Below are 15,736 nucleotides of genomic sequence, written 5' to 3'. Positions count from 1 at the left end.
AGTGCTTATGCAACAATTTGTGACTCATTCGGTTTATAGATTGAGATACTGCTATCTGTATAAAAAACATTCAGAACAAGCCTACATTTGTGGGAACTCCTTAGCTTTCAACCAGGCTGCAGTATTACTTATGGACCCATCTCAATTTGCATATTTATTAAAAGAACCCTGCACCCAGAAAAAGAGACATTGTACTGTGAATTTGATATATCTTAAAAAAAGAAAAACAGCTGTGTTTTATGATATATTGGTGTGTTCCATACCCACCATGTACCCCTTCCCCTCTGATCTATGTCTTCACCTTTCCTTCCCTTGTTTTTTTTATGTATCCCCAGAAAATATTTTCTAAACTTACTTTCAGTTAAAAAAAAGAAAGAAAGAAAGAAATAGAAAAACAGAACCACTTTTAGACACAATACTTGAAACGGACAGATCCATAATTGTGGTCCCCTTTAAGTCATTTGGCAGCTATGGGCTTTACTTTAACCTCCATGGCACAACAGATGTTTAACTATCTTTTTTATGTCGGCTTTAGTATTTATGTGTCCATTAATTCACGAAGCGGGGGGACCATTTTCATGTATTCCATGACTAACTAATATATTTTACATTTTCAGCACAGCCTGTGCAAAAACAAATAACTGTCGGACCAAGCATACTATATGCAGTTAGAACAGTCACTAAATTATCAGATGAATGTGTTGGGAGAAGTGCAATCAAGTGTCACCACAAAAATTACAGCCCTTGCTGCTAGACATATGGAAATTCTGACAGTAATTGGATGGTTTTAGGCATAATAATGTAAGCAGCTGCATTGGTCACAACACTGACTGAACTCTGAAAAGAAAAGGGCTCTCAAGTGATATTCTTTGTTCTAACATTTCACTGCAGTAGCTTCTACAGTGACAGAGACTTGATAGATGTAACAAAGTGTAAGATTTCTTGCATTCAATCCTTCACACTGATAAACCATGCTGCACAGGGAAAAGTAGAAAAATAACAACTGATGAAAAGTAATAACATTTGGGGGAGGGGTCCTTATGAAAAAGTTTTAATATCAGAGGATGTTTTTAGAGTTTTAGACAAGAGAGATTGAAGCCACAAAGAACGAGTGATGTTTCAGGCTCACATGAAACTAAGGAGTTTTGCCTTTAATAAAATTGTCTTTTTAAAGAATGACGGCAAATCACAGAGAATCGGCGGTTTAAAGTAACCACCGATCAGGGCCTGATCAGCCAATGGCTGACCAGGCTGCAGCCTGGGGCGCTGGAGCCAGGGGGGTGCAGCGTCGCTGTGATGTTTTTTTTTTTTTTAAATGTGGCAGCCGGAGTCATCGGGACCTCCCCTGGTCTAAAGGAGCAGCCCCGACTGTCACTATCACATGACATCGCTGCTAGCTGCCTGTCAGTGTGGCCACGGGCGCTTCTTACTCTGGTCACGTGAGATTAGGACTTCCGCAGCTAGCAGCGATCGCTGCCAGACTTCCTGTCATACACAGCGCTGAAGAGAGTACTCCACAGCATTTAAGTCCGTTCTAATGTCTTGGGGGAAGGGGCGGCAGATGGGCGGGTGAGGCAGGTGAGGGGAGCAGGTGAGGTGGCTAAAGGGGGCAGGTTATGTGGCTAAAGGGGGCAGGTGATGTGGCTAAAGGGGGCAGGTGAGGTGGCTGAAGGGGGCAGGTGAGCAGGCTGAAGGGGGCAGGTGAGGTGGCTAAAGGGGGCAGGTGAGCAGGCTGAAGGGGGCAGGTGAGGTAGCAAAAGGGGGCAGGTGAGGTGCTGAAGGGGGCAGGTGAGCAGGCTAAAGGTTGCAGGTGAGCAGGCTAAAGGGGGCAGGTGAGGTGACTGAAGGGGGCAGGTGAGGTGGCTAAAGGGGGCAGGTGAGCAAGTTGAAGGGGGCAGGTGAGGTAGCTGAAGGGGGCAGGTGAGCTGGCTGAAGGGGGAGGAGGGGGGCGCTACGGCTGAAATAACCTAGGCCGGCCGAAATCCTTAATCAGGCCCTGTGTCACTCACCGGACTGTGAGTGCTTCTTCCCGGACTATTAGGAACCGTGGACGTCCTCTATCCTGAGGGACTGCGCATGCGCAGCCCTTTCCAAACCTTCAGTGTATGTTCCTTTAACTTAATTGGCAGATCAGGCAACCTCCCTATATTAAGCACCTGTGGTCAACACCACGTTGCCTGATCTTGGAGTCTCATTCCCCATGAGTCTCTGAAGGTGTTCCTGTGTTTCCTCATTTATTCAGCCCAGCTGATTCCTGTGGTTTCCAAACCACTTCTACCTCTGTGGTTTCCAAACCACTTCTACTACTGTGGTTCCCATACCACTTCTACCATCTACTGTATCATCGTGACTGTGAGCTGATTCCTATCCGCTGCCTCCGTGCACTACAGTCTTCTAATCACTTCAACTCTACCTTGTATCATTGGGACTGTTAGCTGATGCCTATCCGCTGCCTCCGTGCATTACAGGCTTCAACCACATCCACTCACCTGTTCATGATTGTGACTGCCAGCTGATTCCTATCCGCTGCCTCCGTGCACTACAGGCTTCAACCTGCAACTCGTCTGTGTTTCATCATTGTGACTGTTTGGCTGATTCCTATCCGCTGCCTCCGTGCACTACAGTCTTCAACCTGCAACTCGTCTGTGTTTCATCATCGTGACTGCTAGCTGATTCCTATCCGCTGCTTCCGTGCACTACAGTCTTCAACCTGCAACCCGTCTGTGTTTCATCGTGACTGTTTAGCTGATTCCTATCCGCTGCCTCTGTGCGCTTCAGTCTTCAGTCCTTGTCTACTCTACCGTGTTTCCTTGAGTCTGCTGCCACTATTGCTACCCGCTACTCTCCGTGATCATCTGTTCCAGTTCAACTCTGCTTCGGTGTCCCATCGTTACTGCACCTGCTGGTTGCTATTGGTTACCTCCGTGTTCCCGCAGTGACCCGCTGCTGTTACTTCTCAGCGCTACTCATCCATCTACTGCTGATCCGCTCTCCACGCCTTCCTGTGTTCCCTGCTGGTCTACCTACCTGTGCGCTGCACCTGCTAGACCCCTGCTTCACCCATCCAGGGACTTGTATCCTGCTGGCCTCCTGCCCTTCAGGTATCTCTGCACTCCTGTCTGACTGCCTTCTCCTGAACCACGGTATGCATACTTCCCATTGACTGTGCTGTGTAGTGCATACCTTGCTGGACTGTGTTGGTTCTCCTCTGGAGTGTACTATCCGTTGAGTCTATTGCCATCATTGACTGTGTTGGTTCTCCTCTGGAGTGTACTATCTGCTGACTCTACTGCCATCATTGACTGTGTTATCTCATGCCGGATTACTTCAAGAGACTTTCTATATTGGCAGTGTTGTTCAGTCATTTATACATTTATATTGTGCATATTACTGTGGATCAAAGTCAAGGTGCCCGTGTATATATTGTGTTGCAGTCTCTCCCCGTGCACCTCCTCACATATATATTCAGTAGTACAACTTGCTAGTGGCAGACCACTGACTCCTGTTTACAGTTTCACCTGTTCCAGTATCCTCTCACATAGCAGTGGTACTACTTGCTAACGCAGACCACTGACTCCCCGGATACCTCCACTTGGATTCCATTCCTTCACTCAGACAGCGGTACAACTTGCTATCCGCAGACCGCTGACTCTCATCACCTCCTCGTTTCTGTTGGACATTCCTCCTCACTATAGCAGTGGTACAACCTGCTACCGCAGACCACTGACTACCTTCACGTGTCCTTTGTCCATACAGTTCCTCGTGTATTACTACCTCCATATTGCCAGTGCTGCTAGTCATAGACTTTCCTGAGCATCTCATCATCTGCTATTTCCTGTTCCGTGATCACCCTGCTACCAGAGTACCATATTACCACCTATACTGCTCTGGTAAGCCTATCACCTGGTGATCCCTGGGTAAAGACTCCTAGTGCCCGTGACAGTAAGATCAGGCCATGACAGACCCAGATACGGAACCTACTGCTAAAGAGATGCTGCAGCATCTGGTCAGCCGTGTGGAGCAACAGGATGCTCGCCAACAGCTGTTACTTCAATGTTACCAATCGTTAACCTCCCAAGGAACATCTGGACAGACTGTTACAGCTAGTATTGAAGCTCCTGTGCTTTCCTCCGTTTCCCCAGTGCCATCCCAGGTGTCTACAGCTCCTACGCTTCACCTGCCTACTCCGTCAAAATATGACGGGGACCCCAAAACTTGTAGAGGTTTCCTTAACCAATGTTCAGTCCATTTTGAACTCCAACCTCAAAATTTTTCTACCCATCGTTCCAGAGTGGCCTATCTTATCTCATTGTTTTCTGGACTAGCCCTGGCTTGGGCCTCCCCTCTGTGGGAGAGAAACGATCCAATTCTACAAGATAGTGCCAAATTCATTTCCACGTTCCGAAGTGTGTTCGATGAACCAGGTCGTGTGACTTCCGCTGCTTCCAGCATTCTTCGTTTGCGACAAGGCTCCCATACAGTAGGACAGTATGTCATTCAATTTAGGATCTTAGCCTCTGAACTTCAGTGGAACACTGAAGCATTAGTTGCCGCCTTCTGGCAGGGGCTCTCCGATAAAATTAAAGATGCACTGACTACCCAAGAGCTTCCTTCGTCACTAGAAGATTTGATCTCTCTTTGCCATCGTGTAGACATGAGATTTCGTGAAAGAGAATCTGAGAAAACAACTTCTGCTAAAGCACCTCTTCGTTTAAACCCTCAATTTCGTCCAGTTTCACCTTCTGTGATTCCCATGGAGATAGGACGTTCCAAATTATCTTTAGAAGAGAGGAAACGAAGAGTAAAGAATAGACTCTGTATCTATTGTGCTGATTCCACACATATGCTCAGTTCTTGCCCTAAGAAATCGGGAAATGCCAGGCCCTAACTAGTTCTGGAGAGGTGAAGTTAGGGTCCCTGGAGTCCTCTCCATTGTCTATGAAATCTAAAGTCTGCGCTTTCGATGTTACGATTTCCTTTGCTACCAAATCCTTTGAGTCACAGGCATTGATTGATTCCGGAGCAGCAGGAAATTTCATTTCTAAATCACTAGTGAATCAATGGTCCCTACCAGTGATCACTTTAAAAACACCCATTACTGTGACGGCTATAGATGGATCACGTCTCATCAATGGTCTCATCACCCAGAGTACGTCTCCAGTAACCCTTCAGATTGGTGTACTACACCATGAAGAAATTTCGTTTTTAATTCTTCCTGTTACGACAAGTCCGATTGTCTTAGGCCTTCCATGGCTTCAATGTCACTCTCCCCAGATTGACTGGCGCACCCCTCAAGTTACGTCTTGGGGGCCTGAATGTCACCATCGTTGTCTCTCTCAAGTTATTCCTCTTAAAGTACAGCAATCTTCCATCTCATCGTCCTCCCCGGGACTCCCTCCTCAGTATGCTTCATTTGCCGATGTGTTTGATAAAGCTCAGTCTGAACGTCTTCCTCCTCATCGTTCTTGGGATTGTCCGATCGACCTTCTACCTGGCAAGACTCCTCCCAGGGGTCGGGTCTATCCTCTCTCGTTACCTGAAACTCAAGCCACATCTGAGTACATACAGGAGAATCTCCAGCGTGGGTTCATTCGACCTTCCACCTCTCCCGCTGGAGCTGGGTTCTTCTTCGTCAAAAAGAAGGATGGATCATTACGCCCTTGTATAGATTTTCGTGGACTCAACGCCATTACTATCAAGAATCGGTATCCCATTCCGCTGATCACTGAGCTATTTGATCGCATCAAGGGAGCTCGGATATTTACTAAGTTGGATCTTCGGGGTGCCTACAATTTAATTAGAATCCGTTCCGGTGACGAATGGAAGACCGCGTTTAACACCAGAGATGGGCATTACGAATATTTAGTAATGCCCTTCGGGCTGTGTAATGCCCCCGCGGTTTTCCAGGGTTTCATCAATGAGATCTTTCGGGACTTATTATATGTATGTGTCGTTGTCTACCTGGACGACATATTGATCTTCTCACAGGACCTGCCTTCTCATCACCAACATGTGGCAGAGGTCCTCTCCAGACTACGGAAAAACTCGTTGTTCTGTAAATTGGAAAAATGTTCATTCGAGTTACCCCAGATTCCATTCTTGGGGTATATAGTTTCCGGAGTTGGCCTGAAGATGGATCCAGACAAAGTAAATGCTGTACTACATTGGCCTCAGCCAACTACTCTTCGTGCCATCCAGCGTTTTTTAGGTTTTGCCAATTACTATAGACGCTTCATTCAAGACTTCTCATCCATTGCATCTCCCATTGTGGCCTTAACTCGGAAAGGGGCTAATACTAAGCAATGGTCATCTGAGGCTCTCCAAGCCTTTCAAATCCTCAAAGAGTCCTTCTCGTCTGCTCCCATTCTGCGACAACCTGATGTGACACTCCCCTTCTTCCTAGAAGTAGATGCCTCTAATGTGGGCTTAGGAGCTATTCTCTCCCAACGCTCGGAGCAACAAAAATTACATCCTTGTGCCTTCTACTCTCGGGGTCTTCTGCCCGCAGAGAAAAACTATACTATCGGGGACAAGGAGTTGCTGGCCATCAAAGCTGCATTAGAGGAATGGAGATACTTGTTGGAAGGAGCTCGCCATCCGGTGACGATCTTCACGGATCATAAGAACTTGTCATATTTGCAATCTGCTCAATGCTTGAACCCTCGTCAAGCAAGATGGTCTCTTTTCTTTTCCCGTTTTGAATTAATTATAACCTTCAAACCAGCTGCTAAGAACAAGAAAGCTGACGCTCTATCTCGAGCTTTTGTGACGTCCTCTGATGTAGAAGAGGTTCCCAACCATGCTATTCTAGACCCCAAATGTATTTCTCTGGCTGCTTCATCCACCAAAATGCTACCATTTGGGAAGACCCTCGTGCCTCCTACTCTGAGGAGGAAAATCCTTTCGTGGTTCCATGCCTCTCGTTTTTCTGGACACGCCGGTGAACATAAGACCTTTGAGATTCTCTCTCGTAGTTACTGGTGGCCTTCAATGAGGAGAGACGTCAAAGAGTTTATTGCTTCCTGTGATTTATGTTCTCAGTTCAAATCCTCCCGCAGAACTCCAGCAGGGTTGCTGCGACCACTACCCATTCCGTCCAAGCCTTGGACCCATATTAGTATGGATTTCGTTACTGATTTGCCACCAAGTAAGAATCACAATACTATTTGGGTAGTGGTAGACAGATTTTCGAAGATGGCTCATTTCGTCCCTCTGTCCGGTTTACCTTCCTCGTCTACTCTGGCTGAACATTTCATTAAAGAAATCTTCCGCATCCATGGATGTCCGTCTGAGATTGTGTCAGATAGAGGAGTACAATTCGTTTCCAGATTCTGGCGGGCCCTTTGTAAAACCTTGGGCATACGATTAGCACTCTCATCGTCTTACCATCCGCAATCTAACGGACAAACGGAACGAGTCAATCAAGATCTTGAGACTTTTATTAGGATGTTCTCTTCAGCCAACCAAGACAACTGGGTAGAATTGCTCCCTTGGGCTGAATTCGCCCATAACAACATGTACCATGAGTCATCATCCAAAACTCCATTCTTTGTGGTTTACGGTCACCATCCGTCTTTTCCGGAATTTCCTGCCCTCCCACCCACCCAAGTTCCTGCTGTGGAGACTGCTTGTCAGACCTTCAAAAATATCTGGTCTCAGGTCAAAACCTGTTTAAAGAAGACATCTAACAAATATAAGTCTTTCGCAGATAAGAAGAGGCGGGCTATTCCACCACTAAAAATTGGAGATCGGGTTTGGTTATCTACCAAAAATATTCGTTTGAAGGTTCCATCTATGAAATTCGCCCCTCGTTTTATTGGTCCATATAGGATCATTCAAGTTATCAATCCAGTATGTGTTAAACTTCTTCTTCCTAAGAATCTTCGGATTTCCAATGCCTTCCATGTGTCCTTACTCAAACCTCTTATTATCAATCGTTTCTCGACTCCTCCCTCAGCACCGCAGCCAGTTCAAGTTCATCAGGAGGAGGATTTCGAGATTACTGAGGTATTGGATGCAAAAATTTCGCGAGGAGTCCTCCGTTTCCTCGTTCATTGGAAGGGCTTTGGTCCTGAAGAGCGTTCATGGATCAAAGCTGAAGATCTTAATGCTCCTGCCCTTCTGAAGAAGTTTTATTCCAAAAATCCGGACAAGCCCGGTTCCAGGCGTTCTGTGCCCACCTTTAAAAGGGGGGGTACTGTCACTCACCGGACTGTGAGTGCTTCTTCCCGGACTATTAGGAACCGTGGACGTCCTCTATCCTGAGGGACTGCGCATGCGCAGCCCTTTCCAAACCTTCAGTGTATGTTCCTTTAACTTAATTGGCAGATCAGGCAACCTCCCTATATTAAGCACCTGTGGTCAACACCACGTTGCCTGATCTTGGAGTCTCATTCCCCATGAGTCTCTGAAGGTGTTCCTGTGTTTCCTCGTTTATTCAGCCCAGCTGATTCCTGTGGTTTCCAAACCACTTCTACCTCTGTGGTTTCCAAACCACTTCTACTACTGTGGTTCCCATACCACTTCTACCATCTACTGTATCATCGTGACTGTGAGCTGATTCCTATCCGCTGCCTCCGTGCACTACAGTCTTCTAATCACTTCAACTCTACCTTGTATCATTGGGACTGTTAGCTGATGCCTATCCGCTGCCTCCGTGCATTACAGGCTTCAACCACATCCACTCACCTGTTCATGATTGTGACTGCCAGCTGATTCCTATCCGCTGCCTCCGTGCACTACAGGCTTCAACCTGCAACTCGTCTGTGTTTCATCATTGTGACTGTTTGGCTGATTCCTATCCGCTGCCTCCGTGCACTACAGTCTTCAACCTGCAACTCGTCTGTGTTTCATCATCGTGACTGCTAGCTGATTCCTATCCGCTGCTTCCGTGCACTACAGTCTTCAACCTGCAACCCGTCTGTGTTTCATCGTGACTGTTTAGCTGATTCCTATCCGCTGCCTCTGTGCGCTTCAGTCTTCAGTCCTTGTCTACTCTACCGTGTTTCCTTGAGTCTGCTGCCACTATTGCTACCCGCTACTCTCCGTGATCATCTGTTCCAGTTCAACTCTGCTTCGGTGTCCCATCGTTACTGCACCTGCTGGTTGCTATTGGTTACCTCCGTGTTCCCGCAGTGACCCGCTGCTGTTACTTCTCAGCGCTACTCATCCATCTACTGCTGATCCGCTCTCCACGCCTTCCTGTGTTCCCTGCTGGTCTACCTACCTGTGCGCTGCACCTGCTAGACCCCTGCTTCACCCATCCAGGGACTTGTATCCTGCTGGCCTCCTGCCCTTCAGGTATCTCTGCACTCCTGTCTGACTGCCTTCTCCTGAACCACGGTATGCATACTTCCCATTGACTGTGCTGTGTAGTGCATACCTTGCTGGACTGTGTTGGTTCTCCTCTGGAGTGTACTATCCGTTGAGTCTATTGCCATCATTGACTGTGTTGGTTCTCCTCTGGAGTGTACTATCTGCTGACTCTACTGCCATCATTGACTGTGTTATCTCATGCCGGATTACTTCAAGAGACTTTCTATATTGGCAGTGTTGTTCAGTCATTTATACATTTATATTGTGCATATTACTGTGGATCAAAGTCAAGGTGCCCGTGTATATATTGTGTTGCAGTCTCTCCCCGTGCACCTCCTCACATATATATTCAGTAGTACAACTTGCTAGTGGCAGACCACTGACTCCTGTTTACAGTTTCACCTGTTCCAGTATCCTCTCACATAGCAGTGGTACTACTTGCTAACGCAGACCACTGACTCCCCGGATACCTCCACTTGGATTCCATTCCTTCACTCAGACAGCGGTACAACTTGCTATCCGCAGACCGCTGACTCTCATCACCTCCTCGTTTCTGTTGGACATTCCTCCTCACTATAGCAGTGGTACAACCTGCTACCGCAGACCACTGACTACCTTCACGTGTCCTTTGTCCATACAGTTCCTCGTGTATTACTACCTCCATATTGCCAGTGCTGCTAGTCATAGACTTTCCTGAGCATCTCATCATCTGCTATTTCCTGTTCCGTGATCACCCTGCTACCAGAGTACCATATTACCACCTATACTGCTCTGGTAAGCCTATCACCTGGTGATCCCTGGGTAAAGACTCCTAGTGCCCGTGACACCCTGTCACCGATTAATACATTTACCCCTAAGTTTTTGCTTTCACTAGTGTGAATGTAAGCAGACAGGATAACGTAATTTTGGTGTGATTCTTATGGATAGAAAGCATGCAGTGATGTATTACAGACTTTAAGTTTACACCAGTTTATAGACAAGATTAAAGGGAGGGCTCAAGTATAATTTGCACTGGATTCACAAATTCCATGACAGGGTCTTATAATTACTTTGGACTAAGTAGTCCTTCTTTTATGTCACCATTTACCTGTTTACAATTGCATTAACCTAGTCTAGATTAGTGTAAATGTAAAATAAATAAAAATTAACAGGGGCTGGGAACTTGGGTTAGGTATACATTATTCATGAATAAAACATGCAATACAATATTCTAGTATACAGTATATATTATATACAGTATATAATATAGATTTTAAATACAGGTGTTTTGGAGTAGACTTTCTGAGGCTCGGACAGCAGAATGGTTATAATAGACAGGGATACAGGAATTAGCTGTTTGATGTATTGTATGTATGTCAGTTAATGCTATATTTCAGTATTAAATACATAGGTAAACAAACTGACCATTGCCAGTGTATGTGTTAAAAATAACAGAAGGTTTAAAACAGGTTTAAAAAGTGATTGGATTTTGGCCAATTTTGCCAAAACTGTATTTGTTCCTAGATTTATTGTTCGTAAAGGTCTTGGGCTGTGTGGTCTGCAGGTGGGGAAAATTGCGTTATACATGGATGATATGCTTCTTTTTTTGAAGGATGCTGACGCTTCCCTTACTAACTTTCTGGGGGCAGTGGATGGCTTTGGCACCTATATATTCTCCGTATGTTAAAGCATACCCAGGAATGTTCAGGCAGATTCCCTACGCCAGTGGAAGACTCAGCTCAGCTTTTTGGTGATACAAATTTCTAACAATGTGTTTGACTATGTTACGCTTAACATAGACCATGTCTTTGAATATATTAAATCAAAACTCCATACATGGAAGAAACTGCCCTTTGCTGTGACAGGTCGAGTGAATTTAATAAAAATGATTATACAGCCTAAGCTCCTGTGCCTGTTACAACATGCCCCTGTTTATTTTCCCGACAGGTTTTCTCCCGGATTAACAAATATCTTTCCTGTCTGGTCTGGGGGGGATAAGAGGGCACTTGGTTATACTCTGCAGCTCTACAGCTTCTAGGAGCCTGGCCTTCTTTAATTTTAAAGCCTATTATCTTGCAGCCCAGCTGTCACACTTCAGGGAATAGATTGGGAATGATCCGGGAAGCACGCTTTGCAGATTCTTACATGGGTAGACAAAGTCTCCCAACTCTCTGGTGCAGGTCCTTCTGGGGGCCAGGATCTCTGGAGTACAGTCCTTCTTTTTAGACAAGCAGTTCTGGTTTGGAACAAATCTGTGGAATATGTGAGTTGGGACCCAGAGACACTGATATGGGCTGTCACGAACAGCATTCACCTGAGCCTGCGTGATGCGTGTGTGACACATGGTTAACCTAAAAACAACCACCTGGTCTGTCTAAAATGATTAAATCCTTCCCTATCTATGCCACACACTAGCTTTGCGGTACTAACTATGCCACCACCAAGGTTTTTTCTGACAAGAGCTGACACTCTTATTTAGGAAGCCTTAGGTTCTCCCTAGCATTAATATAACACAATTTAATTTAATCAGAGTTCACATAAATCACAATGTTCTCCCCGTTTCAATTATGTAGCGTCTGGTTTAAACTGTTGCGTGAATTCGTAAGAACACAGAGACTTGAACTTATTAAGTGTCATTTAATATGGAAAATACATCCACAGTGCTTAAGATAAAACAGATAATAAAAAGCATACAAATATAATGCAATTGTTTCTTATAAAATAAAAAGGATTAAACACAGAATTGATACCTCACTTATAATAAAATTTCTGGTGCTGGGAGAAGCAGAAAAAATGGGACCCTCTTCAATCAAATTGACTCCCTCAGAGTGAACACCAACTTACATTTTCACTACAGTTTTAAAACCAAGCTGCATGGCCCCCCAGCCCCATTTCCTGTGAGGTCAGAACCAACAGGATGGTAGAATGCAAATTAGGGTTTTATGATTTTGCTGTAGAAACACTTTTAAGTCAAGTTTTCTTTACACTGTCCTAACTTTTCAACAGTATGGCTTACAAACATGATTTTACCTCCACACAACAGGTCATAAGTTTCCCTTCATCTGCATACCACACATGCCTCTGGTAAGTATGATATTGGAAAAAATTAGATGATATTTTCCTGTGACCCTATTCAGCTTGAATCTGTCATTAACATACAACCCAGTCTCTGCAGTCGGCCTGTCTGGGGCCTCCCAAACACGTGTTAGATTTCATTGTCTTGAAAGAGATATCTTCAAAGGCTTTCATATTTGCGTCCTGCCCTAAATGGTACAAGGTGCTACCCTTATCTACCAGCCCCCTCTGGGTAGTTTCACATAAACAAAACCCATTGATCTAAACACCTTCTCTGAGACATGTCACACTATTTCAAGGAATTAATTCACAAACACATATTTCCAGATTTATGTCTAAAAATTACTTGCACATGACATGGGCAATTCTAGGTTGGGAGAAATGCGTAAACTGGGGACTGAATCCATTTGCTTAGATATGGGGTTTGGTCAATTGGCCAACTCTACTCTGACACCTATTTGAAATCCTTTGAACAATTAAAGTCAGAATTTGGACTCCTGAACCTGTTATTTTATGGCTATTCACAGCTGTGGCATGCTTTGCCAGGCTCAATTCCAAAATATTGTTCCCCAGATCGGTCTCAATCCACTTGAGGCCACCCTATGTGAATTGGGCTTCCGAAAATTATTTCAGTGCAATATGCTACCGTTCTTCCTGTTATTTTACAGAGAGACTTGAGTGGCCTTAAAGGTACAAGATTAGTTGAGTTAGGTTCTCTGAATGAGGAGGATTGGAGCACCATGCTTTGCTGTACCAAGATTGCTAATTCATGCATCAGACTTAGTAAGATCCAGTTGTATCTGCTGCATAGAGTTTACTATGAGACTATTGAAATTGGGTAGGAGACAAGATTGTAACTGCTCCAATTGTGGTGAGCGATCGGCTCACTTCTGGTATCTCCTTATGTCCTGTCCAGAGGTCGACCAGTTCTAGGTGGAGGTCAGAGAGTGTATTTGATCTACAGTGATTCGGATGCCCCTGATGTCCCTGAAAGTACTAGTAGGATAGGGTGGGGAAGCAAATGGAGACTATAGGGGTAGCAGAATAGGAAGGGGAAGGTGGAGCCTGAAGAGGGAGCTGTATTAGGACGGGGCAGAGTAGGCAAGCATGAAAAAGTGAGTGGGGGGGGGGGGGGGTGATGGAAGAGCTTCAAAAATTGGAAGTTAGGGAGAGTATGGAAAGTCCCAAAAGGTGAGGATCAGCATGGGTAAAGTCCTGGAGGCAAGAATGCGAGGCAGTGATAGTAAAGAAGAGGCAAATTTCATTGACAGAATGGAGTGGGTGAATGGGGGAGTATTTATTGATGAGGTTGGAAATTTCAGGGCTTGATAAGTGAATAGAAGTATTTTAAATTGAATTTTGGATGGAATGGGGAGCCAATGGAGGGCTTTGCAGAAAGGCACAGTAAAAGAGGAATATATTTAGTTGTCACCTATTGACCCCACTAACATAAAACCCAAACGCCCCAGTTAGAAATGCTGCATTTTATAAAAAATTGAGTATTTAAGACACTCTACAGTTAGAATGCCCCACTAGAGGAAGATCCACTGGTGTATCTGTGGGGCACCTGTGCAAAAAAACAAGTTGGGAATAGTCACAGCTTTCTATGCTATTCACCATATTGGTATCAACACTACATACTAGTCACCATATCTCAGATAGCACTGTACCAGTGACTTTGAATATCAAATTGGACTGATCATACTATACCACTCTCAAAATTGGGGGTCAGTATTATATAATTGCCGCCAAGTAGGACTGGAAATTAGGATCAGTTGGCAATTATGAATTTTTTTTACTTTTTATGAAACCCTGCTTCCTATTTCATATTGTCAGAATTTGCAGGGACAGTGCCATACTTCAGAGCAGGCCTGGACAACCTGTGGCTCTCCAGGTGCTGTGAAACTCCAAACCCCTGCATCCTTTGGCAGTAGATAGCCAGCTGATAACTGACAAGGTATGCTGGGGCTTGTAGTTTCACAACACATGGAAACCCATAGGGTTCTCCATGCCTGCTTTAGAGATTTGTCCCTAAAAATTGTATTATTTTTCAGTCCACTGCACAGTACCTTTCCTCTTATACCTGTATTTTGGATAGAAATCTCCCTATTGATTAAATTATATGGGGTTTATAACTTATAAATTGTTGAAAAAAAGTATTTGAAATGCAAAAAACTTAAATTCTTGAAACATGACATGATCAATGTTGCTAAAGATGTGTTTAGATGCATCTGCTCAGCAGCAAAGTCTCCCTGGAAAATATTTTAGAATGTTGGCAACTATGCTACATTTGAATATAAAGTTGCATACATAGATTTGGTCACTTCATTAATAATTTTAAATTATGGATCCACAGAGCTTTTAGCATTGATTTTCAGCACATACCACATTCACACAACGGCTTAAGGGCATTTTATATTATTCAGCAGACCTTCTACATCAGCCAACATTACGCGCTGCTGTGATCATAATAAAAAAATGTGCTTACTTAGGGATCTTATCAGGGCTGTCAGCAATATAAATCTAGATACATGTCTGTAATGTTTGCTGTATTACATATTTAAGATAACTTGCATGAATCAATAAACAAATTATCTTCTAATTATAACTACTTATAACATGTCTTGCAAGAAAGGCATCTAGTCCATGTTTTAATTCTGCTTGGGGCAGCACAGTAGCCTAGTGGTTAGCACTTCCGCCTCACAGCACTGGGGTCATGAGTTCGATTCCCGACCATGGCCTTATCTGTGTGGAGTTTGTATGTTCTCCCTGTGTTTGCGTGGGTTTCCTCCGGGTGCTCCGGTTTCCTCCCATACTCCAAAAACATACTAGTAGGTTAATTGGCTGCTATCAAAAATTGACCCTAGTCTCTGTCTGTCTGTCTGTCAATCTCCCTCTTTGTCTGTCTGTGTCTGTGTGAGTGTGTATCTATATTAGGGAATTAGACTGTAAGCTCCAATGGGGCAGGGACTGATGTGAATGAGTTCTCTGTACAGCGCTGCGGAATTAGTGGCGCTATATAAATAAATGATGATGATGATTATGCTTGTTAAGTGGTAAGGAATTCCACAGCTCAACCGTTCTTACTGTAGAAAATCCTTTCCTATGATTTCTTCTTTCTTCTACTCACAAATGATGACCCCTAATGATGACCCCTTTTTGTTCCTTGTTTGCAAAGACAAATATTGGTATTGTCCTCGAATATATTTATACATATTATTAAGCTACCTACTCTCTAGTTCTCCCATGTCTTTGAGGTGTCCAAAATTGTACCTTATATTCAAAAAGTGGTCTAACTCAGGGCCATCTTTTCCATTGGGCACGATGGGCAGCTGCCCAGGGGCCCCATGGGCAAGGGGGCCCCATA

At 44.6% G+C, this 15,736-nt stretch overlaps 1 protein-coding gene across 1 annotated transcript in view; it reads left to right on the top strand.

Moving 5' to 3' along the window:
• The window catches only part of TMEFF1 (transmembrane protein with EGF like and two follistatin like domains 1), a 210,724-nt gene that overhangs the window by 116,529 nt on the left and 78,459 nt on the right, over positions 1 to 15,736 (top strand). The window lies entirely within an intron of this gene.

The sequence above is a fragment of the Mixophyes fleayi genome, chromosome 5 (genome assembly GCF_038048845.1).
Source record: "Mixophyes fleayi isolate aMixFle1 chromosome 5, aMixFle1.hap1, whole genome shotgun sequence".
Classification (NCBI taxonomy): domain Eukaryota; kingdom Metazoa; phylum Chordata; class Amphibia; order Anura; family Limnodynastidae; genus Mixophyes; species Mixophyes fleayi.
Note: the sequence above shows the minus strand (reverse complement) of the source record. Positions and strands in the feature narration are given on the sequence as shown.